The 25,157-nt window shown below is 46.1% G+C and overlaps 1 protein-coding gene across 1 annotated transcript in view; it reads left to right on the forward strand.

The window, feature by feature from the left end:
* The first annotated feature begins 6,558 nt into the window (after positions 1 to 6,558).
* CSGALNACT1 (chondroitin sulfate N-acetylgalactosaminyltransferase 1) overlaps positions 6,559 to 25,157 on the forward strand; it is a 322,544-nt gene continuing 303,945 nt past the window's right edge. Inside the window, exon 1 of the mRNA XM_032618631.1 lies at positions 6,559 to 6,629. The gene's annotated coding sequence lies outside the window, so the exon portion shown is untranslated. The remainder of the gene's footprint in view (positions 6,630 to 25,157) is intronic.

Consider the following 25,157-nt stretch of genomic DNA (forward strand, 5'->3'; position numbering starts at 1 on the left):
AAATTGATGGCTTGCTGGACCCTCTGTGCACAGTGACAGGGTCACCATCCACATCCCAGAAAGTCCTGGGATGCCATCAGCAGCAAATCAGCTTGGGTCCATTGTGAAATGTCAGTGTAACCACAGTGATTTCAGATGATTCTAGTAAAAAAAACAGAGAGGGCTTCCCTGGTGGCGCAGTGGTTGAGAGTCCGCCTGCCGATGCAGGGGACACGGGTTCGTGCCCCAGTCCGGGAAGATCCCACATGCCGCGGAGCGGCTGGGCCTGTGAGCCATGGCCGCTGAGCCTGTGTGTCTGGAGCCTGTGCTCCAAAATGGCAGAGGCCACAACAGTGAGAGGCCCGTGTACCGAAAAAAAAAAACAAAAAAAAAAAAACAGGGATATTTTTGTGCTTAGTTAGCTGGTGCTGTCCCATTGTAGATATACATACCTTTTCTGTTGGGTTTTTGAAGTGATGATAATGGCTCATCTACAACTAAAGTGGCTTCTGGACAAACCCCGTAGATGCTACGGAACTTCACGTCTGTATACCCGTCCCTCACCCCGTGAAGCTCTCTGGCTCCTAAGACACCTGGTTCCTGTCTTTCTCACACCTTCCAGTTTCCTTCATAGAGCCTCTTTTCTTGTTCCATTAATTCTAATGTCCCCTGGGATTGTGCTCTCAGACACCACCTTCTTTCATTTTATACACTTTCATCCTCATTTAAATGGTCATGTTTCATACGTGGAAGACTCCCCATTCTGTCCATATCCCTGGCTCCGGCCTACCCTGAGCTCCAGCTCTCTAGTTCTGTTTTTCTTTTCTTGGTGGTGCCGCGCAGCATGGAGGATCTTAGTCCCCCACCAGGGATCGAACCCACGCCCACCTCCTGCAGTGGAAGTGCAGAGTCTTAACCATTGGACCACCAGGGAAGTCCCCAGGTCTCTAGTTCTAACGGAAAAACAGATCTGCCCTTGGGTCCCACAGATATCGTAAGTGCAGTCATTTTTCACACTGATTTTCCTCTTGGCTAAAACCAACCACAATTCATCCCTCCCTCCTAAGAGCTGGGGGCGTGTTGACCTCCCTCTTAGGGCCTCATGGTGGGGGCCACTGGGGGATGCGCTCTGAACAGCTAAGAGCTCCTCCAGCAAGGAAGGCTGTGATTCGGCAACTATTACTGATGGCCCACACATACAATTCCCCACTCATGAAAATCTATATCATAAATTCCTTATCTGCCATTCAAAGTCCCCATAGTCTAGACTCAGGGCACTTCTGGACTCTTACCTCTCTCTCTAAACGTCCCCTGTGTTCTGGCACCTTTTTAGGATGTGTGCAGTCCTTCCCATCCCTGCCTCACAGGTCAGGCATTGCTTCTTGGGGCCACCCTCCTATTTTCTCTGCCCGTCAAAAGCCTACTCATCTCTCAAGACGTAGCGGGAAAGCCGCTTCTAACACGGAGCAGTCCATGGACACCTCAGGTGTCTCTCTCTTTTCTCCTTTGGATTCGTATAATACTGTGTTCAGTCTTTCCTACTAGATTTTAGGTTCCTTGAGGTTAAGGGCTGTGCTTAGTCATTTTTGTAGTTTCAACAGTGCCTGGTACACATGAACTGCCTAACTTACTGGTATTGGATGAATAGTGATTTTCCTAAAACATTTTGGTTGTGTTTACAAAGAAGCCAAACGTGTCTCATATAGCAAGAGAGGCAATGCTGGCATCTTTGAGTTTGAAAAGCTCCCCCGCAAATGCATGTGTGTGGTTATACACAATGAATCCCTTGTGTGCCCAGGTTTTAGATATGTATGAAAAAAGGAAAGGAAATACACTTGTTTCTAAAATTGGCAATGCTTGTTTCCTGCATCACCTTTGCCTTTCTGTGTCTTTTTAATTTCTCAGTGGGCGTTTCACTTGTTGCTTCTCCTTTAGGATTAATTATCCTTGGACCTATTGATTATTACTATCCTTGCCTTTCTGATCTTCAAGCCACTTTCCCTGTTGAGTGTTAATATTTTATACAGTAGCTTTCCTGTTCTAACATCCTTGAGTACATCTTATACATCCTATTTCTACTGTCAGTAATAAAGATTCTTACAGTAACGTGTGTTATTGAAACATATTCTCTTATTAATGGAGATCTCACCATAACATGTATTTATAGCAGTGACAGGGCCCAGAGTGAGGTCTGGAAGTCAGACAGGACTTTGCCGATATTGACTTAAATGATAAATGATCTTTTTTTTAAAAAAAAGATACTAATAATGCTTGGAAAGAGATAATAATAATTTAAAATAATCTATCTATCAGAGTTAAAAAATTAAAGCTGGGGTGAAAGTTACATACCCCTTTTCTGTACACCTTAGAGACTTGAGGTACCCAAGGGAAATGTTTACAAACCAGTATTCCTGGTTTCCAAGAAGACAGGCCTGGGTGAGCTAGAGCTGTATAAGGGTGAATTAGTGCACCTACCGTCAAAGTAAAAGGCACTGTCTTGAGCTGATCTGTGTTTAGACCTCGGGATTTTATGTCAGGCAGATGCAGACCAGATGTGGATTAGTCTACGGTGCTGCCGTGCTGTTTTTTTTTCTCCCCCTGTGGTTCCCTCTGTAACACTCTTCTTTTCTCGTGGGTATTCTGGGTGCACAGAAGCAGAACGGCGGCATTGCCCTGCGAGGCGCTTGGTGTGCTAGATGCTTCTGTGTGAGGTCTCAGTGATCCTCTTGATGGAACGTGCCCGCGGAACTGCTCCCGCTGCCTGTTGCTTGGAGAAGAGCGCTTGGTAGGGGCACAAAGATGGGAGTATGTCTTCTTGTCCTGCTCCTGGAATGACTCGGGAGAAACAGCGCAAAGAACGGAGAGTGTAGGATTGAAAATAATACCAACCAACCCATTGATTTTGATGTGTATACTAAAAGATGTTAATGCAAAACATCTAGACGAAGTTAATAGCATCCCTTATTCAATCAACACATTTTAAGTCAGCTGCACTATGTCTGAGTTACAGGGCTTATGGAAGGAGGTCTTCAACTGGGGTGGCTTTTGGTCTAGAAAAACAAAGCTTGCCTTTTTAGGTCACACATTGTTTATTTTCGTCAGTTTAAATGGAAACCTATTTGGAAATACATTGCATATTTGCGAGATTTCTGAAGTAGGTGCTCTGGACTATAATTAGACTCGATCTCAGTGACACGTCTTCGAGCAGCTCCAGCCCACGAGTCCTCACGCCTGAGCACGGCAGACCTCGCCCACCGCATGAGTCCCTCTGACTCCACAGCACAGTTGCTGTGATCTAAGAAATCAGATAACCCTGATTATTAGAGCTCTTTAAAGAAAGAGTCAACACACTTGAGTGACTGCCTGGCTGCATCCCTTAGAAAGTAAAGCAGTAATTGAGTTGTTTTTGTGTGTGTGTGTGTGTGTGTGTGTGTGTGTGTGTGTGTGTGTGTGATACACGGGGCTCTCATTGCTGTGGCCTCTCCTGCTGCGGAGCACAGGCTCCGGACGCGCAGGCTCAGCGGCCATGGCTCACGGGCCCAGCCGCTCCGTGGCATGTGGGATCTTCCAGGACCAGGGCACGAACCTGTGTCCCCTGCATCGGCAGGCGGGCTCTCAACCACTGCGCCACCAGGGAAGCCCAGTAATTGGGTTTTAATGAATGAGCTTCATAAATGCTCCCTGGGTTCCTGGACGGCTCTGGGTCAAGGTTCTCAAGGATCTAGGTGAGGTTGAGAAGTCTGACTTTGAACTGTGTGAAATATTTTTGTGCTTAAAGTTTAATATCTATGCAGTGTATATCTGAAAAAGGTTATTAAAAAATTACATATTATAGTACACATATTTTGTATTTTATAAGTGTAAAAGTTTGACACTTTACATATTTTTTTTTGTTTTACAGTATATTTTTATATGGACTAGTTCCCCCCTCCCCCCAAGAGGATAAGATCATTCTGGCATCATGATCTTACTTATTTCCAGAACTTTGTGCATATTTCTGTACTGTTACCACATTACCAGGACCATGTGAAGGTGGCAGCACCTTTATACTGTGCTTGGAAATTCAAATAACATATTCTGATTCCTAAATCACTATGTTTATGAAAAACATTTACATAAGAGCACAACAGCTAAAACCTAAAACCCATGTAGAAAACTAAGAAAGTCTAAGGGAACCCATCCTTCTACTGGTTTCACTGTCCCAATTCTGTTTGGCATCGTCCATCACAGAGCGGGAGCTGCAGAGGGGAGCTGGTTGGTCTTTCCCCTGTTCTGTTTCTGTTAACGGTGGACACTAAGGATGACTGACACTGCCTCGTAATAGTGCCTCCACCCCCAAAAGTGGCCCTCCCCAAAGATAATTCATGTCATCAAAATAGTATCTACTAAATAATAATTGAAAGAATATCTACTTTCTTTCTGGGTAGCACACCCACAAAAGGTATGTTTTCTCACATTATGCTATCCGTTTTGTAGTTTTATCATTTTTCAACTCTCTTATTTTCTCATTATTGTACCAATTATTGTGAAGATGTACCTGGAGGCACCAAGCCCTTAGCTAGCACTGGCTTCATGACTTGATACATATTGATGTGAACCGCTGTGAAACGTATGGATACCTACGCTGCTGTGCTGATCTATTCGTATCCTGAGAAAGGTGGTAAAATTTCTTCACGTAACTTGACAGGTGTGTTACAAGCCCTGGAGCTAATGTGATTAATCCTGACGTGATCTCCCTTTTCCTTCTAGATGATGGGAAAAGAGACAATCGCAGCCACAGGGGTAGGTGCCTCCCCCGCCTCCCCGAAGCCAGTGCACGTGACCTCTAGGTCGCCCGGTGTGCCAGCACATCAACCCCTACTCAAGTCCTTGGCCCATCCTCCAAACCAGATTCGTTGCTTGAACCCTATTATACAGAGATTCTGGAGACATTACTGAACAGAGAGATGGGAGATACCTCAGCAGAGGCAAGAAAATCAATGCTTTAGCAACCCACCTATTACTGCGTGGGGGTGGGGAATGTCTTGGGGACAGGTGGAAGGCTCTGAAGAGGTTACTTGGTTACCCAGAGTGCCTGATTGTGCTGGCTCTAATCTTTACACGACTCACCAGTAACCCAGCCTCTATGTGGTCCCTGCACCTGCACAGTGGACTGTCCTACGATCATGTATGGAGGAGGCTTGACCAATCACTCACACCTACATGTATGTGGATGCCGCGTTAGCCATTTAGGTACCACCTCCATTACCTTGCAACATTCTGGGGGCAGTACATTGAACCTGTATTTTTCACCCATTTGGCAAACACCTGCTTCTCCCCTCTTTCCCAAATCACAGTTGAGTTGCTGTGGGGACCTCCTCACAAGGTGAGTAACTCACTCAGGGGAGTCGGGGCGCGGACAGAGCCACTGAGGTCCCGGGGCATCCTTGGAAGAAGGATGGCCTGGGGTGGTCTGGGGAGTTGCCGTAGAAGCAGGCTTGCTGCTGGGATGCTGGCTTCTGGAGTGCTTCTTGCGGGTCAGTAGGTGCTTGCCTCCAGGACTTACCAGCCTGTGCCCACATACAGTCTGTGTCCCCAAATCTCTGGGATGGGGACCCTGGGCATTCTGCTGGCCGAGCAGTAGAAGGAGTACCAGGCGCCGGAGGACTGGTCTCAGCTCTGGGCCTGCCCTGCCTCAGCCGTGGGCGCCTCTGCAAGCTGCGTGGAGAGACGGCCTCCTCCAGGCGGACACTGTTGCCTCCCGTCTCCTTCATTATACCGAGAATTGGCGTTCAAAATACCTCCCCCTCCCGCAGAGGAGCGCTGGAGCACTTGCAAGTCAAGGGCACTTGTGGCCCCGAGGGGCTCTCTCTCTGTGGGGTGTGTGTGTGTGTGTGTGTGTGTGTGTGTGTGTGTGTGTGTGTGTGGAGGCGCTTTATTACTCAACACCCCGGCTGCCTGCTTTCCATCCTGCTTCCCCCGCCCCGCTCCGACCTCCCTTCTCGGCCTCCCAGTGGCCGTCAGGGCTCCCTGCAGACATCACTTCCCCACGGCTGTGGGGTCGCGGAGCTCACGGGCTTTCTGACCTTCCCTGTGAGTAACAGATCTCTAGTGAAGGGATATAACCCACTCGGGCCGCAAACACAGCGACTGCGGGATTAATTCTCCGTAGTGCCATGTGCAAAGTTTGGGTAAGTCAGTCGGCCCAGGGCGGGGAGGGCAGCTGAGAGCAGGCAAGGGGACAGGGCGGCTGGGGGAAGGGGGTCGGGCGGGGGTCTCAGTCCAGAAAGAGGAAGGGCCACAATTGCCGAGTGGACTCCAACGCCCCCTGCTGGGGCCCCACCGCCACCGCGTCCTCGCCCCTCCCTCAACTTCGCCGGGTCTCAGGAGCGCGCCGAGCCGCCACCTGCGGGGTGGGCTCGGGGGCGCCCGCTGCAGGGGGAGCGGCTCAGGCCAGGGCGCCCGCTCGGGCCCGAGGGACCCCCGCCCCGCGCCCCGCGGCTCGCGGCCCCCACCCGGCGCGGGGCTCGGCCGCGGTCCCGCGCTCCCCGCCCCCGGGTCCCCGGAGGCTCCGCGGCAGCCCGAGCGGGAGGTGGAGCCGAGCCCGCGGCGCCGCGCAGGAGGAGCCGGCGGCGGCGGGAGCGGCGGGAGCCGGCCGGCAGCGCCTCGCGGTGAGTCGGGCCCGGGCCGGCCGGGCGTGGGCGCCGCGTGAGCGTCGGGGCGGCATCCTCGCGCCCCGCGCCTCCACCACGGGCGGCTCGCGCGGGCGTGGGGGGCGGTGCCGCGGGGAGGGGTTCGCACCTCAGGGTGGGGCAAGGAGGAGGAGAGGGGAGGGGGTGGCGCGGCGCCCGCAGGTGGGCGCGCGGGGTCCTGGGGGAGGCTTCCCGGGAGGGCCCCGGGCGCTGCTGGCCGGGGTCGCTGTGGCTTCACCAGACTCTGGTGGCCTTCAGCTGTTTGATGACTTTCTTGAACACCGACTAAAAAGTAGCCTTTGCACGTGCCCGCGTGACTGCTTTAGCTGCGGCTGCACAGAGTCGTCTTTGCTGGGATGGAGAGGGCGCGGGGGGCGCGCCCAGGTGGAGGTGGGCAGCGTGCCCTCTGCCTGGGACCCTGGCCGGGGCGCACGTGCCCGAGGGTCGCTGCGATCCGGGATGCCGGGAGGAAGTGCTGTGCGCCGTCAGCGGAGGGGCCCCCTCGAGGGCACGGTCTGGGGGTCGGGGTGAAGGGCGGCGGCGGAGGAGAGCTGTACGGAGACGCCGCGAAGTTGGTGTTTCCGCGGCGCTTCCTGCACCTGCACACCGTCGGTGACTTTGAATTTATCTTTTCACCGATGAGCCAAGGGATGGGAGAGGAGAAGGTCTAACAGCGCCGTGCACGCCAAAACAGCGAGCCTTGGGAAGCCCTCGTACATAATAGAGTGGCTATTTCGCCGCCAACTCCGCTTTTATTCTGATTTCAAAGCCTCGGAGTGGTTTTTACTTAAATGTCGTTAGAGAGGTCCAGATAATAAAGATAATAACTGTCCTTTCACGTCTTTTTACTAGAAATGGAAATTCAATTCTACCGGGTTTGTTGGATTTTAACATTTTCATACAAGAAACTCGTAATTGTTGTAGCGTTACTTGCAACAGTGAACATTAACCAGCCCTGCGCGGTGCTGTCATGTTGCTAATTAGAAGCAGAAAAGCCAAACTTAGATATAGAAGCATAAAGCAAAAAACATAAAGCCTTAGTCATAAAAAGTGACTCAGACACGTGTAATAGTGCATAATAGGACATGGGACGGTGTGTTGTGCTCCCGGAGAGGGTCAATTTCTGGAAAGGGAGAGATGGGCCGTAACGGTTTAAATATGTGATGGTTCTTTCCATCCTATGTGTACTCTAAAGTATACAGCGAAATGCTTTAATTCTGTTCGTCTTTGTGCTCCAGTTTGCAAACTGTCATAATGGGGTTCAAAGCAAAATCTCAAGCTTTTGGATTCACCAGATTACATGAAAGCGAAGGGAACTTTTGCTTTGCCGTCCCAGACTCCTGGGCTCCAGGCAGCCTCCCATTTATTAACTGTATGACCTTGGGCAAGTCACCCTTTCACAACATTGGTTTCGACTTTGTAAAATGCCAGTAATTTTCCTCACCTTATGAAGACGTTGGGAAAAAGGAAGTAACAATTAGGGGCTTATCCCAGCGCCCAGAGCACACTAAGTGCTCTGGAAAAGTTGTCTCTTGTCTTCCTTGACTTTTAGGAACCCCCAGGTCTGGCATGTTTCAGCGCTGTTGCTGTTTTTAATTTAAAATTCCTTGTGTGCAGCCTTCCTTCCCAACCATCCCTTCAAGCACCCTTTATTGAAGAACCTCAGATGCTGCCCTGTCTGGGTGTTTGGAAGTGAGGGGCTGACGCTCTGGAGGTGGAGGTGGGCAATACTTCAGGTTTTTCCTGTTGGTAAGAATCCATCACAAGGTCGCACGATAACGCATTGTACTTCCCAGTCTTCATGTTGTTCTAGCTCTGTCCCCAGTGTAATGTCACACTGGAAAGAAAGCACAGGAAGCTCTGCACGGTGCCTGCTCTCGCTTTTACCCTGTCTCTCCAGGCCAGCTCAGGCCGGGCAGGGCACGCGGGATTTGAAAGACAGGATGTAATGAAGTTATTCTTCAGGTCAGTTTTTTTTTTTTTTTTTTTTTGCCGTACGCGGGCCTCTCACTGTTGTGGCCTCTGCCATTTCGGAGCACAGGCTCTGGACACGCAGGCTCAGCGGCCATGGCTCACGGGCCCAGCCGCTCCGCGGCATGTGGGATCTTCCCAGACCGGGGCATGAACCCGTGTCCCCTGCATCAGCAGGCGGACTCTCAACCACTGTGCCACCAGGGAAGCCCCTCACGTTTTTTTTTATTCCTAGTGAAAGAACCTTGGGATTCTAAGTGATGGCCCTACTGTATATTAGGGCTAATAGAGGTTATTAAAGAAGGTAGCTCAGGTAGACTTGATTACCTATCGATTTTGCCCTGGTGATGAAGCAGTCTTATAAAAGCTTACGCAGCCAACGGAGCAGCGGCTCCACCACTAGGGGCCTCTTCTGCATAGCGTATCACCCGGGCTGTCATTCTTTGCCATTGTTATGTCCTGTAAGGTAGCGAACTTAACTTCCTGGGTTCGCCACACGGAATACTTTATTAGAAAAGGGCAACCTTGTGTGAAAAGCATTACCAAAGGCCTAAAAATATGTGCAAGTGGTCTTAAATGACAGATTCGGTACCATCTGAGAATAACTTTAAAGATTTAAAGGAGTTGTAATAATCGGGCTTTTTGCTTTGCATATCCTCATATTCCAATATATGACTTTAAAAAAACTGTCTAAAAATTCAAATATATGATTTTGCCCTAGTATTTTTCAGGGGATTATGTTTTTGGTAGAGCTTATTTTTATCTTTTAATGTGTTTTAAATTGCTTTATTTCCTAAATTGGTACTTGGAGCACTAATAACTTGTTTCTCAAGGAGTTTATCTGGCCAGTAGGAGCTGCTGGTGTCTTGTCTTTTTTAAAAATGGGGCCATGTGAAATTCCACGCATAAAAATATATATTTTATTATATTCCAAGATGTATCATTGAAAGGCATTTTTCTTCTGGGAGTTTTTGAAAAGCCCTCTTACTTCTAAATTATAGCTTGAATGAAGTTAGTCAGGCTTGAGACTATTGAACAACTTGAAGGTGTGTTGATGTTTTTATTTGTCAGATGGAATTTGCTATTTGGTAGAAAAAAATACCGACAAGGTATGTAAGCAAACACGATGACTGAAAGTATTGCCATATGGTTTGTGAGTGAATAAGAGAACATTGTATTTTCAGTTTTCAGTGAAATTTAATTACAGTGACAAACTAAATACCAGTAACTGGTAAAGCAAAACTAACTACCGTTACAGAAGAGTTCAGCGCATTGCAGGCCCCAAATCTTACCGAGGGATTTCTTCTGAATTCAGTACGTTATCAGACTTCTGATTCCGATTTTCACGTGGCAGGACTTTTCTTTTCAGTGTGTTTTTTATTGAAGTATTGTTGATTTATAATGTTGTGTTAATTTCTGCTGTACAGCAAAGTGATTCAGTATATATATACATATATATTCTTTGTTTTAATATTCTTTTCCATTATGGTTTATCATAGGATATTGAATATAGTTCTCTGCTATATAGTAGGACCTTGCTGTTTATCCATTCTCTATGTAAAAGCTTATATCTACTAACCGCAGCCTTCCACTCCATCCCTCCCCCAGCCCTCTCCCCCTTGGCAACCACCAGTCTGTTGTCTCTGTCTGTGATTCTGTTTCTGTTTCATAGATAGGTTCATTTGTGTCATATTTTAGATTCCACATGTAAGTGATATCCTATGGTATTTATCTTTCTCATTCTGACTTCACTTAGTATGATAATCTCTAGGTCCATCCATGTTGCTGCAAATGGCATTATTTCATTCTTTTTTAATGGTTGTGTAGTATTCCATTGTATATATGCACCACATCTTCTTTATCCATTCATCTGTCAATGGGCAGATAGGTTGCTTCCATGTCTTGGCTATTGTGAATAGTGCTGCTATGAACATAGGGATGCATGTATCTTTTTGAATTATAGTTTTGTCTGGATATACATCACGTGGTGGGACTTGAAAACCAGGCAGTCTGATCTTTGCTGCCTTTCTTTCAAGGTCTAGATCATTACTAAGAACTGGGGAAGAGGAGAACTTCCGTGTGAAGGTCGTAGATAATTCTTATCACTTCCCGATGAGTTAGCTAACTTCTGGGGGTTATGTTTAGGATTCTGAGCATGTCAAAGAGTTACACAGCTCCTGTTTGCACAAGAACGCTTCTTTAAACTGGGAGAGCGCTGCCGCTGCCCTCAAACATCCCTCCAGTGAAGGCCCTGCATCTCCCTGCCTCCCCGACTTCCTCCAGAGGGAGGCCGAGGCTCAGCCACAGTGATGGGTGTAGAGCTGCGTGCAAGGCGAAGCATGTGAGTTTGGACAGCAGCCTGGAGCTGACCAAGATGATGGATGCCCCAGGTGGGAGGAATTGCATGTTTTTACATGGGAGTCATTTTTTAGGAACTTGCGCTTGGGCCCTGCATGCACAGAAACAGCAGTACAGGAGTTTGCAGAGAGGTTTGGATCCTGTGGCTTAGTGAAATAGTACTTTGATGCATAGATCATTTTAGTTGTTGCTTTTGGACAGTGCAAAACATACATTTGGTTATCCTGGGGTCAAATCTGCTACTCTCTTTCCTTTTCACACAAAGGGATATTTGAGTTGATGGAGGAAGAGGGAAGCAGGAGGCAGGGAGGAGGTAGATGGGAGTTGTCTGTTTATGCTGGGCCCCCAGTCCCCTTATTTTCCCTTCCCAAGGGACGTGAGCACATGCCCTGCAACTTGATGATAGGAGCTATTCACTGGTGTTTTGGGGCTATCCTCATCTACTCTGTTAACGAAACTACTAAGATGATGGTTTTCGACTTAGGTGCTGGGTACTCTCAAGAGTGACCTTCTACTTCTGTCTCCTGTCTTTAGAAACTTACTCAGTTAATGTGGCAGGTAACCTCTGTGAACAGAGCTGCCAGCCCAGCAGGGGCCCCTTTGAGGTGAAGCATCCATGCCAGGGTGCATGGCGTGGGAAGCAGAGTGTGGGCCTCAGCCTGCTTGCCTCCCGTCGGGCACTCTTGTGGGACAGTGGTCCGCACAAATGTCTGTGAGGCTTACACCTGTACAAGTGGTTAGAACAGTGCCGGGCACATGATCGATGAGAGATGTATCATTGCTGCTGCTGGTGGTGGTGGTTATTATTATTATTATTATCATTACTGATAGCATTGCTTTCAGGGTAGACCATGCTGGTAGGCACAGTAATCTGGAACAGAGGATTCAGGTGAACTTAGTGTTTGCAATAATGTTTGCAAAAGCAAGTGATTCATTCATTTCAGATTTCTTGCTACATTTCCATTAGAGTTCTTCTCTTCATGTGACAGAAACGGCTCACACAGAGCCCTTAACCATGTGGCAACTGCTTTGCGAAATGTGGGCAGTGAGTCGTTCATTCAATCAGCACAGCAACCTTAGGAAATGCGCGCTATTATTCTCTGCATTTTTGCAGATGAGAAAACCAGGGTGTAGAGAGGCCAGTTACCTGCCCGAGGTCAACTCGTGGGTGGCAGGCCTGAGCCTTGAGTCCATGTCTGCCCGGCTCCAGAACCTCTGTGCTGTCTTTGCCAACATCCATACTCTTTGAGTTGGTAGCCTGGAAAGCGTCTTCGACTTCTGAGGGTTAACAAAATGTGAAAACATTGATTTCCCTTAGATTCTTGTATTTGTATCCTTTTCTAGACACGACGGAGCAGGATGACAAATGAACTGTTATCAGTGGGTCTGCTTCAGCACTTTTTATTTATAGATTTTTATATGTGGCTTTTCCTAGTAGCTCGAAATACAATACAGTGTGGTACAACTTATTTCTGTACAACGGTTAACATCTTGTCAAGGCACTTCTCGGGCATGTTACAAGCAGAATATATGAATAAAACCCAGCGTGTGGTTGCAGAATATTAAGGTGTGAAGGCTGGCGTCAAGCGTTCATGCATTCACTCAACAAATATTTCTTACTCACCTCTTCTCTGGAGTCACCCTGCCAGACACCAGAGAGATGGCGAAGATGTGGAAGCCTGCAGCACAGAGGAAGGCTCTGGGCCTTCGGGGTGGGCACTGCTGGGGTTTGAATCTCAGCTCTGTTGCTCACTGACGGGGGGTCCTGGCCCCATCAGTGGACATCTCTGAGGCTTAGTTTCTCGTGTGCATAATGGGGAATAATAATACTTGGTAGGCTGTTGCACGAATTAAATGAGATGCATGGGGAAGCCGTCAGGCCGCTGGAGGTGGTGGGTACTGACCCACAGCGGTGCCCTTCCTCTTCTCCCACTTCCACCAATTACAGGGGCTGGGAGAGATAAAGATACTTAAACTCCAAGATAGAATTCTTCCAAATGTTCCTTTCTGGTTCTCCCTTGCGGGGCTGGGACAGACCTGGCAGCGGGGTTGGGTGATACGTGAGCTGGTGCCAGTGTAGCGTTCCTGTCACACTGGCTTGTTACCCAGAAGGCCCAGAGGAGGATGGATTCCAGGAAGCAAGGGCAGCTTGGAGCCCAGGATAGGTGCCTATGGGTCCCAGGGGGTGGGGATGAGAGTCTTCTGGGGGAGTAGCCAGGAACTCGGGTCCCATGGAAATTGGAACAGGCCAGAAAAGAAGTTAGAGGCGGGCTGAGTGGGAAGGGTTTGGGATGTGGGTGGAGGGCGAGGCAAGAACATGAGCAGCTTGTCCCTGGGGACCCGAGGGGGTCAGGTGGCTCAGATGTGCCGCTGGTGGGCGGTGCTGAGGCGTGGGGAGAGGCCTGCAGCCCTCCTGCACTGCCTACTCCATTGCTGCAGGGCTTGTTACAGACTTCCAGCTCCCTGGCCTCCCACTGCAGGGTTTTTCCAGAAGCACTGCAGCCTCTCCCAGCAAACAGCTAAGTCAAAATTACTAGTTGTTGCCAGTTTTCACTCTAGATCTTCAAGGGGAAGCCGGTATCATGGGAAAATAAGCCTTTACTTATTCTAGTTGGAGATTCAGTTAAACACACCCAGATCTGTTCCTGGTGAGGCCGGGAGCCCGGTCCACAGGGCGCTGTTTAGAGTCCTGCTGGCCTTTCTGGAGCGTGGGCTGTGTTGTGAGATCAGGGGTGTTTTCAGGGAGATGGTCCTAGTGGTTTTACGATAATGGGCCACCTTGTTTGGTGTCCGGGGTAGATGCCGTGTGTGGAAGGGATGGAGCGTGGGCTTCACAAAATCATTATGGTCTGGGACTGGCTGCCTCAGCCAGGGAGCAGGAGGCCCTGACTCATTTATTCTGCGCTGGCTTATGGGCATAAACCAGCCCTTCTGTGAATAAGCAAACAGAACCTGCCCAGGTGCAAGAGAAGCTTGATTAAGGGTTTAAAAAAAATGCAAGAAATTTAAAAAACGTATTGAATCGGGGAACAGTTTGTTTAAAGTAAGCTACTGTAATTTTCAAAAGCCCATTTTATAGAATTAATAGAGTGTATTAAAATGAAATGAACAAGCAGACTTTAAAAAAGCGACAGAAGGATAGCTTTGTCGGAAGGAGAGTAACCCTTGAAATGGATTCCAGGTTGGTTCCTTTGGTTCCTGGGGAGCTGAGTGGAATGAATGTTTGCTGATTGCTCTAATAAGTGAGACAGTCTGGTCACCTCCGGGACAGGCCTGGGCAGTGGAGCCAGTTCACCCAGGTCCACCCTTTCTTAACTGTGATCCTGGACAAGTTACTGAATTCTTTAGGTCTCAGTTTTCTCATCTGTAAAGTGGGGATAATAGTGCCCATCGTACTGGGCAGTTTGCCGATTGATTTAGAGAATGTATGTGAACGGCCTAGCATGAGAATGTATGTGAACGGCTTAGCTTGGATACTTGGTAGCATCAGCTGTTGTGATTACATAGGCGCACGGGAAGGAAGGTGGAAGGGAAACATAGGTGCACGGGAAGGAAGATGGAAGGGAAACATAGGTGCACGGGAAGGAAGATGGAAGGGAAACACAGGTGCACGGGAAGGAAGGTGGAAGGGAAACATAGGCGCACGGGAAGGAAGGTGGAAGGGAAACATAGGTGCACGGGAAGGAAGGTGGAAGGAAACATAGGCGCACGGGAAGGAAGGTGGAAGGGAAGGTGTGGATCAGGAGCATCTGCATTTGCCCTGGGCCTGGACGCTTCTCATTCTACTCTTGCATAGTTTTTAATGTCTTAAGTTCTAGATGATTATAATCAGATACGTCTTGAACACATGCTGTGTATATGTCCCTATGATAAGGTGTCTGGGTGTAGACTCTGATCCCAGAAAACTGCCCTCGGTATCCTCACGTAGCTCATGGTCTTAGGCTGAGAGGGGCAAGACCGTGACGGGGTCTTGCCGTTAAAGAAGGAATTCTTAGTGTCCCTCGGCTATTTCAGTGAGCTGCCCAAAGGATACTTGCCGTCCTTGGCTTATTTCCCATCTACTCTACATACAGATGGATAGAAAATAAGTACTTCTTGGGTCTCGACATAAATAACTCAAAATACCCAGGGTACCTTTGGATGTCTTATTTGCATAGAAATAAGATTTATTTAAGTACGTTTGTACTTAATACATAATGGGAACCCAGTGGAGGAGACTTGTGTTTTGGGGGATATTTCTTTGGATGTGGCTCTGACCTGCAAGCTCTTATACCTAAAGCACGTTCTTTGGTGGGGAGGGTCCTTTTGTCTTTTCACTGAATTCATGGCCCATAGATTTCTGGGCCACAATAACGAGAGAGCTGTGTGTAAAGAGGGTTTTGTTTGTTTGTTTGGTTTGTATCTCTCCTCCAGATGGTGTACACATGTTGCTGCAGAAGGAGACTAGGTTGGTGGAGAAAGGATTCCCGAGCTGACTCACTCTGTGGCCATGGGCAAGTTCTTAATCCCTAAAGTAGGAATCTAATCATTGAGACTCAAGGGCCATTTGAATGCAAAGCAATGAAATTTATGGACTGTGGATGGCTTCATGAGTCCAAACGGTGGCTGAAGCAAAAATCTGAGCATAAAGCTAGATCCTCTGTTGGATCAAGTGACCGTTTCAACATCTTGGGTCTTGGGTTGTCTAAAAAACGGATTTTCTTTGTAGACAGGATATTTTTCACTTAAGTAATTAAAAATCCTCAGAGTGTTTTCCATGGAAATCCATGGGCATATAGGAGATTTTATCCAGCTTCACTGGAATTACCTTTTTCTCTTCCTTCAAGAGTGACTCTGGACCAGTACCTGAGCCGTTATTAGTGTGGAGTGCAGAGGCCGTGAGAACACACCCTTTATGCAGAGCGGGTGTCTCATGTTCTGATGGAAACGAGGCCGGAGACAGGAGGAGATGCAGGTACTAGACCCGTCTGGTCGCCTGAAAGTACGGGGAGGTGACTATTTGGGTTGTATGGAAGGCCCTTCCGGGAGTGAAGGCACGTGGGAGGCATCAGTTTTTTGTTTTTTTTTCTTACATCTTTATTGGAGTATAATTGCTTTACAATGGTGTGTTAGTTTCTGCTTTATAACAAAGTGAATCAGTTATACATATACGTATGTTCTCATTACTCTTCCCTCTTGCATCTCCCTCCCTCCCACTCTCCCTATCCCACCCCTCTAGGTGGTCACAAAGCACCGAGCTGATCTCCCTGTGCTATGCGGCTGCTTCCCACTAGCTATAGATTTTACGTTTGGTAGTGTATATATGTCCATGCCACTCTCTCACTTTGTCACAGCTTACCCTTCCCCCTTCCCATATCCTCAAGTCCATTCTCTAGTAGGTCTTGTCTTTATTCCTGTCTTATCCCTAGGTTCTTCATGAATTTTTTTTTCTTAAATTCCACATATATGTGTTAGCATATGGTATTTGTCTTTTTCTATCTGACTTACTTCACTCTGTATGACAAACTCTCGGTCCATCCACCTCATTACAAATAGCTCAATTTTGTTTCTTTTTATGGCTGAGTAATATTCCATTGTATATATGTGCCACATCTTCTTTATCCATTCATCCGACGATGGACACTTAGGTTGTTTCCATCTCCGGGCTATTGTAAATAGAGCTGCAATGAACGTTTTGGTACATGACTCTTTTTGAATTATGGTTTTCTCAGGGTATATGCCCAGTAGTGGGATTGCTGGGTCATATGGTAGTTCTATTTGTAGTTTTTTAAGGAACCTCCATACTGTTCTCCATAGTAGCTGTACCAATTCACATACCCACCAGCAGTGCAAGAGTGTTCCCTTTTCTCCACACCCTCTCCGGCATTTATTGTTTCTAGATTTTTTGATGATGGCCATTCTGACTGGTGTGAGATGATACCTCATTGTAGTTTTGACTTGCTTTTCTCTAATGATTAATTAAGTTGAGCATTCTTTCATGTGTTTGTTGGCAGTCTGTATATGTTCTTTGGAGAAATGTTTATTTAGGTCTTCTGCCCAGTTTTGGATTGGGTTGTTTTTTTGTTATTAAGCTACATGAGCTGCTTGTAAATCTTGGAGATTAATCCTTTGTCAGTTGTTTCATTTGCAAATATTTTCTCCCATTCTGAGGGTTGTCTTTTGGTCTTGTTTATGGTTTCCTTTGCTGTGCAAAAGCTTTGAAGTTTCATTAGGTCCCATTTTAAAATTTTTGTTTTTATTTCCATTTCTCTAGGAGGGGGTTCAAAAAGGATCTTGCTGTGATTTATGTCATATAGGGTGTTCTGTCTATGTTTTCCTCTACGAGTTTGATAGTTTCTGGCCTCACATTTAACTCTTTAACCCATTTTGAGCTTCTTTTTGTGTATGGTGTTAGGGAGTGATCTAATCTCATACTTTTACATGTACCTGTCCAGTTTTCCTAGCACCATTTATTGAAGAGGCTGTCCTTTCTCCACTGTACATTCCTGCCTCCTTTATCAAAGATAAGGTGACTATATGTATGTGGGTTTATCTCTGGGCTTTCTATCCTGTTCCATTGAGCTATATTTCTGTTTTTGTGCCAGTACCATACTGTCTTGATTACTGTAGCTTTGTAGTATAGTCTGAAGTCAGGGAGCCTGCTTCCTCCAGCTCCGTTTTTCATTCTCAAGATTGCTTTGGCTATTCAGGGTCTTTTGTGTTTCCATACAAATTGTGAAGTTTTTTTTCTAGTTCTGTGAAAAATGCCAGTGGTAGTTTGATAGGGATTGCATTGAATCTGTAGATTGCTTTGGTTAGTAGAGTCATTTTCACAATGTTGATTCTTCCAATCCAAGGACATGGTATATCTCTCCATCTATTTGTATCATTAATTTCTTTCATCAGTGTCTTATAATTTTCTGCATAGAGGTCTTTTGTCTCCTTAGGTAGGTTTATTCGTAGATATTTTATTCTTTTTGTTGCAATGGTAAATGGGAATGTTTTCTTGATTTCGCTTTCAGATTTTTCATCATTAGTGTATCGGAATACCAGAGATTTCTGTGCATTAATTTTGTATCCTGCTAGTTTACCAAATTTATTGCTTAGCTCTAGTGGTTTTCTGGTAGCATCTTTAGGATTCTCTATGTATAGTATCATGTCATTTGCAAACAGTGACAGCTTTACTTCTTTTCTGATTTGGCTTCCTTTTATTCTCTGATTGCTGTGGCTAAAACTTCCAAAACTATTTGAATAAGAGTGGTGAGAGTGGGCAACCTTGTCTTGTTCCTGATCTTAGTGGAAATGCTTTCAGTTTTTCACCATTGGGGACGATGTTGGCTGTAGGTTTGTCATATATGGCCTTTATTATGTTGAGGAAAGTTCCCTCTATGCCTACTTTCTGGAGGGTTTTTATCATAAATGGGTGTTGAATTGTGTCAAAAGCTTTCTCTGCATCTATTGAAATGACCATATGGTTTTTCTCCTTCAATTTGTTAATATGGTGTATCACATTGATTGATTTGCATATATTGAAGAATCCTTGCATTCCTGGAATAAACCCCACTTGATCATGGTGTATGATCCTTTTCATGTGCTGTTGGATTCTGATTGCTAGTATTCTGTTGAGGATTTTTGCATCTATGTTCATCAGTGATATTGGCCTGCACTTTTCTTTCTTTGTGACATCCTTGTCTGGTTTTGGTATCAGGGTGATGGTGGCCTCGTAGAATGAGTTTGGGAGTGTTCCTCCCTCTGCTATATTTTGGAAGAGTTTGAGAAGGATAGGTGTTAGCTCTTCTCTAAATGTTTGATAGAATTCGCCTGTGAAGCCATCTGGTCCTGGGCTTTTGTTTGTTGGAAGATTTTAAATCACAGTTTCAATTTCAGTGCTTGCGATTGGTCTGTTCATGTTTTCTATTTCTTCCTGATTCAGTCTTGGCAGGTTGTGCATTTCTAAGAATGTGTCCATTTCTTCCAGGTTGTCCATTTTATTGGCATAGAGTTGCTTGTAGTAATCTCTCATGATCTTTTGTGTCTCTGCAGTGTCCGTTGTTACTTCTCCTTTTTCATTTCTAATTCTATTGATTTGAGTCTTCTCCCTTTTTTTCTTGATGAGTCTGGCTAATGGTTTATCAATTTCGTTTATCTTCTCAAAGAACCATCTTTAGTTTTATTGATCTTTGCTATCGTTTCCTTCATTTCTTTTTCATTTATTCCTGATCTGATCTTTATGATTTCTTTCCTTCTGCTAACTTTGGGGTTTTTTGTTCTTCTTTCTCTAATTGCTTTAGGTGCAAGTTTAAGTTGTTTATTCAAGATGTTTCCTGTTTCTTAAGGTAGGATTGTATTGCTATAAACTTCCTGCTTAGAATTGCTTTTGCTGCATCCTATAGATTTTGGGTCGTCGTGTCTCCACTGTCATTTGTTTCTAGGTGTTTTTTGATTTCCTCTTTGATTTCTTCAGTGATCACTTCATTATTAAGTAGGGTATTGTTTAGCCTCCATGTGTTTGTAATTTTTACAGATCTTTTCCTGTAATTGATATCTAGTCTCATAGCATTGTGGTCAGAAAAGACACTTGATAAAATTTCAATTTTCTTAAATTTACCAAGGCTTGATTTGTGACCCAAGATATGATCTATCCTGGAGAATGTTCCATGAGCACTAGAGAAAAATGTGTATTCTGTTGTTTTTGAATGGAATGTCCTATAAATATCAATTAAGTCCATCTTGTTTTTTTTTTTGCGGTACGCGGGCCTCCCGCTGTTGTGGCCTCTCCCGTTGCGGAGCAACAGGCTCCGGACGCGCAGGCTCAGCGGCCATGGCTCACGGGCCCAGCCGCTCTGCGGCATGTGGGATCTTCCCAAACCGGGGCATGAACCCTTGTCCCCTGCATCAGCAGGCGGACTCTCAACCACGGCGCCACCAGGGAAGCCCGTCCATGTTGTTTAATGTATCATTTAAAGTTTGTGTTTCCTTATTTATTTTCATTTTGTATGATCTGTCCATTGGTGAAAGTGGGGTGTTAAAGTCACCTACTATGAATGTATTACTATCGATTTCCCCTTTTATGGCTGTTAGTATTTGCCTTATGTATTGAGGGGCTCCTATGTTGGGTGCATACATATTTACAATTGTTATATCTTCTTGGATCAATCCCTTGATCATTATGTAGTGTCCGTCTTTGTCTCTTCTAATAGTCTTTATTTTAAAGTCTATTTTGTCTGATATGAGAATTGCTACTCCAGCTTTCTTTTGGTTTCCATTTGCATGGCATATCTTTTTCCATCCCCTTACTTTCAGTCTGTATGTGTCTCTAGGTCTGAAGTGGGTCTCTTGTAGACAGCATATATATGGGTCTTGTTTTTGTATCCATTCAGCCAGTCTGTATCTTTTGGTGGAGCATTTAATCCATTTACATTTAAGGTAATTATCGATATGTATGTTCCTATTCCCATTTTCTTAATTGTTTTGGGTTTGTTATTGTAGGTCTTTTCCTTCTCTTGTGTTTCTTGTCTAGAGAAGATCCTTTAGCATTTGTCATAAAGCTGGTTTGGTGGTGCTGAACTCTCTCAGCTTTTGCTTGTCTGTAAAGGTGTTAATTTCTCCATCAAATCTGAATGAGATCCTTGCTGGGTAGTGTAATCTTGGTTGTAGGTTTTTCTCCTTCATCACTTTAAATATGTCCTGCCAGTCCCTTCTGGCTTGCAGAGTTTCTGCTGAGAGATCAGCTGTTAACCTTATGGGGGAATCCCTTGTGTGTTATTTTTCCCTTGCTGCTTTTAATGTTTTCTTTGTATTTAATTTTTGACAGTTTGATTAATATGTGTCTTGGCGTGTTTCTCCTTGGATTTATCCTGTATGGGACTCTCTGTGCTTCCTGGACTTGATTAACTATTTCCTTTCCCATATTAGGGAAGTTTTCAACTATAATCTCTTCAAATATTTTCTCAGTCCCTTTCTTTTCTTCTTCTTCTTCTGGAACCCCTATAATTCGAATGTTGGTGTGTTTAATGTTGTCCCAGAGGTCTCTGAGACTGTCCTCAGTTCCTTTCATTCTTTTTTCTTTATTCTGCTCTGCAGTAGTTATTTTCACTATTTTATCTTCCAGGTCACTTATCCATTCTTCTGCCTCAGTTATTCTGCTATTGATCCCATCTAGAGTATTTTTCATTTCATTTATTGTGTGGTTCATTGTTGTTTGTTTCATCTTTAGTTCTTCTAGGTCCTTGTTAAATGTTTCTTGCATTTTGTCTATTCTATTTCCAAGATTTTGGATCATCTTTACTATCATTATTCTGAATTCTTTTTCAGGTAGATTGCCTATTTCCTCTTCCTTTGTTAGGTCTGGTGGGTTTTTATCTTGCTCCTTCATCTGCTGTGTGTTTTTCTATCTTCTCATTTTGCTTATCTTACTGTGTTTGGGGTTTTCTTTTTGCAGGCTGCAGGTTAGTAGTTCCCGTTGTTTTTGGTGTCTGTCCCCAGTGGCTAAGGTTGGTTCAGTGGGTTGTGTAGGCTTCCTGGTGGAGGGGACTAGTGCCTGTGTTGTGGTGGATGAGGCTGGATCTTGTCTTTCTGGTGGGCAGGTCCACGTCTGGTGGTGTGTTTTGGGGTGTCTGTGGCCTTATTATGATTTTAGGCAGCCTCTCTGCTAATGGGTGGGGTTGTGTTCCTGTATTACTAGTTGTTTGGCATAGGTTGTCCAGCACTGTGGCTTGCTGGTCGTTGAGTGAAGCTGGGTGCTGATTTTGAAATGGAGATATCTGGGAGATTTTCACTGTTTGATATTATGTGGAGCTGGGAGGTCTCTTTTGGACCAGTGTCCTGAAGTTGGCCCTCCCACCTCAGAGGCACAGCACTGACTCCTGGCTGCAGCACCAAGAGCCTTTCATCCACACGATTCAGAATAAAAGGGAGAAAAAGTAGAAAGAAAAGAAAGAAAGAAAGAAAGAAAGAAAGAGAAAGAAAGGAAGGAAGGAAGGAAGGAACGGAAAGAAAGAGGATAAAATAAAATAAAGTAAGATAAAAGAAAATAAAGTTATTAAAATAAAAATAATTATTAAGAAAAAAATTTTTTATAAAAAAAAAAAACAGACGGATAGAACCCTAGGATAAATGGTGAAAGCAAAGCTATACAGACAAAATCTCACACAGAAGCATACACATACACACTCACAGAAAGAGGAAAAGAGGAAAAATAATAAATCTTGCTCTCAAAGTCCACCTCCTCAATTTGGGATGATTCGTTGTCTATTCATGTATTCCACAGATGCAGTTTCCATCAAGTTGATTGTGGAGCTTTAACCCGCTGCTTCTGAGGCTGCTGGGAGAGATATCCCTTTCTCTTCTTTGTTCTCACAGCTCCCGGGGTTCAGCTTTGGATTTGGGCCTGCCTCTGCATGTAGGTCGCCAGAGAGCGTCTATTCTTCTTTCAGACAGGACGGGGTTAAAGGAGCCGCTGATTCGGGGGCTCTGGCTCACTCAGGTTGGGGGGAGGGAGGGGCATGGAGTTCGGGGTGGCCATGCGGCGGCAGAGGCCGGCAAGACGTTGCACCAGCCTGAGGCGTGCCGTGCGTTCTCCCGGGGAAGTTGTCCCTGGATCCCGGGACCTTGGCAGTGGTGGGCTGCACAGGCTCCCCGGAAGGGAGGTGTGGAGAGTGACCTGTGCTCGCACACAGGCTTCTTGGTGGCGGCAGCAGCAGCCTTAACGTCTCATGCCCATCTCTGGGTTCCGCGCTGTTAGCCGTGGTTCACGCGCGTCTCTGGAGCTTCTTTAGGCAGCGCTCTTAATCCCCTCTCCTCGCGCACCAGGAAACAAAGAGGGAAGAAAATGTCTCTTGCCTCTTCGGCAGGTCCAGACTTTTCCCCGGACTCCCTCCCGGCTAGCCATGGTGCACTAACCCCCTGCAGGCTGTGTTCACGCTGCCAACCCCAGTCCTCTCCCTGCGCTCCAACTCTCGGGCTGGTGAGTGCCAGTCGGCATCGAGCCTATGTGCGGGAATCTCTCCGCTTTGCCCTCCACATCCCTGTGGCTGCACTCTCCTCCGCGGCTCCAAAGATTTCCCCCTCTGCCACCCGCAGTCTCCGCCCACGAAGGGGCTTCTAGTGTGTGGAAACCTTTCTTCCTTCACGGCTCCCTCCCACTGGTGCAGGTCCCGTCCCTATTCTTTTGTCTGTGTTTATTCTTTTTTCTTTTGCCCTACCCAGGTACGTGGGGAGTTTCTTGCCTTTTGGGAGGTCTGAGGTCTTCTGCCAGCGTTCAGTAGGTGTTCTGTAGGAGTTGTTCCACGTGTAGAAGTATTTCTGGTGTATCTGTGGGGAGGAAGGTAATCTCCACGTCTTACTCTTCCGCCATCTTCCCCCACAGCAGGCACCAGCTTTTTAAAACTCTCTTCCCTGGTCTCCGTAAGTGACTGTTTAATTATCTTGGGGGCAAATGTCATACCAGTATGAAGCGGACAGGTATTACTGCAGCTCTTACTCACTTAGGATTGAGGGTCAGAGAATGAATGGAGAAGCTTTGACGAAAGCTAGCCATGTTCATCTCTTTTATCTATATGAACTAAAAATCTTTGAAATGGCAAAGTCGTGCATCTGAAGGGGACACTTGGATTCTGGAGGATTTGTAGAGTTCATTTAATGGTCTTGTCAGTGACTTGCTGGAGTTAGAAGTCACAGGAGGACCACTGCTTAGCAACAGAAATAATGTTATTTCTGAGATCAGTTGGACCAACATAAGTATTTTGCAGAAATAATAGCACCATTGAGACCATTTGCAAGCAGCGAGGTGCAGTGTGTAGACACGGTAGGTTCTTTGTAAATACGCATGAAATGAACAGAGGCACCATTTGGACTATCTCTGTATTTTTCAGATGAACAGAAAGAGGCCCAGAGAAGTGAAGTGCCTTATCTAAGATGGCCCAGCTACTGAGGGGAACGCATTATCAGGAATGGAGCCCAGGTCCCTTGTTTCCATCTCACTGCTCTTGATGGGCCATGCAGCATCCTTGGGTACCACCGCCAGCTGGCAGGTAGTTTTAGGTGCCCCGACAATGATGCCACCTAAACAATTGCCTGCTCTCAGGTTTTTCAGAATCTGGTTATGGAGCTCCTACCATGTGCCCAGCACTGTTCTTGGTGCTAGAGATACACAGGTGAAAAGACAGGGGTTTCTGACCTCAAGGAGCTCTCAGTAGAGTGAAATACAAAGAAGGGACTATATTATTGAGCCATGGCTTAGTGACATGTGGAACATCTTCCCTGGAGATGTAAGCTTTCAGTGCCTACTTCAGGGTGAATGAGATTAGTTTTAATTTCCTGTTGATTTTACAGCATCAGAAATGGAAACGATGACCATAAACTTCATGAATCAAATTAACTCCAAATGATCCCAGTCTCATCTGGATTAAAATTTGAAACTCTTTTTTCTCTGCACTTCAAATCCATGATCTTTCTGGAAACACTTGCTAAGAATAGTTCTGGAGGAGTTTGTTTATGGACACAAGTCAAAAATTAAATTGTTTATGTGAAAGAGAAGTAAGATGTCGATATGGGTATCACTGCAGCTAAGCCAGAGATTGAATTATTGGCTTTTAAATTAAATTGAGGCCCATCTTTTTCCCTGGGAGTGCAGAAGTGGCAGAAGCTTAGGAAGAAATCTGTTAGGTACTAAGCAGTATCCAAAGCACTTTATTTGTGGAATTGTTTTTAAACCCATATAAAAATACTGGAAGGACTGAGGTTCAGGTAGACGGAATGCCTTGGCAGGGGCAGACGGCGTGGCAGGGAGTCCCAGCATTAGCACAAAGTCTGTTTGCCGCTGCAGCTCCTGTGCCCAAGCGTGGCGCCTCCACGGGTACCAAGCGTGATGTGGCTGCGGCCTTGCAGTTGCTTTTGTGTCGTTCTTGAACAGGACTGCAGACCTGGAGCATGGGGTCCACAGCTCACACCATTGTTGGATGCGCTGCAAGCAGCGAGGTGCAGTGTGTAGACACAGTAGGTTCTTTGTAAATACGCATGAAATGAACAGAGACAGCAACTGAATAGTCAGCAGTGTTGGTGAGAAACTGTGTTCATGAACAGGGCATGTTACCTTCCAGGGTCCCTGCAGTTGAGTGTAAAGCTGACCTTGGAGAAACCAAACAAACTACCCACCCCAAAAGAAAAGTCTCTTTTAGTATCATTTGCTGTTCATAAGCG

Source organism: Phocoena sinus, chromosome 21 (assembly GCF_008692025.1).
Source record: "Phocoena sinus isolate mPhoSin1 chromosome 21, mPhoSin1.pri, whole genome shotgun sequence".
Taxonomy (NCBI): domain Eukaryota; kingdom Metazoa; phylum Chordata; class Mammalia; order Artiodactyla; family Phocoenidae; genus Phocoena; species Phocoena sinus.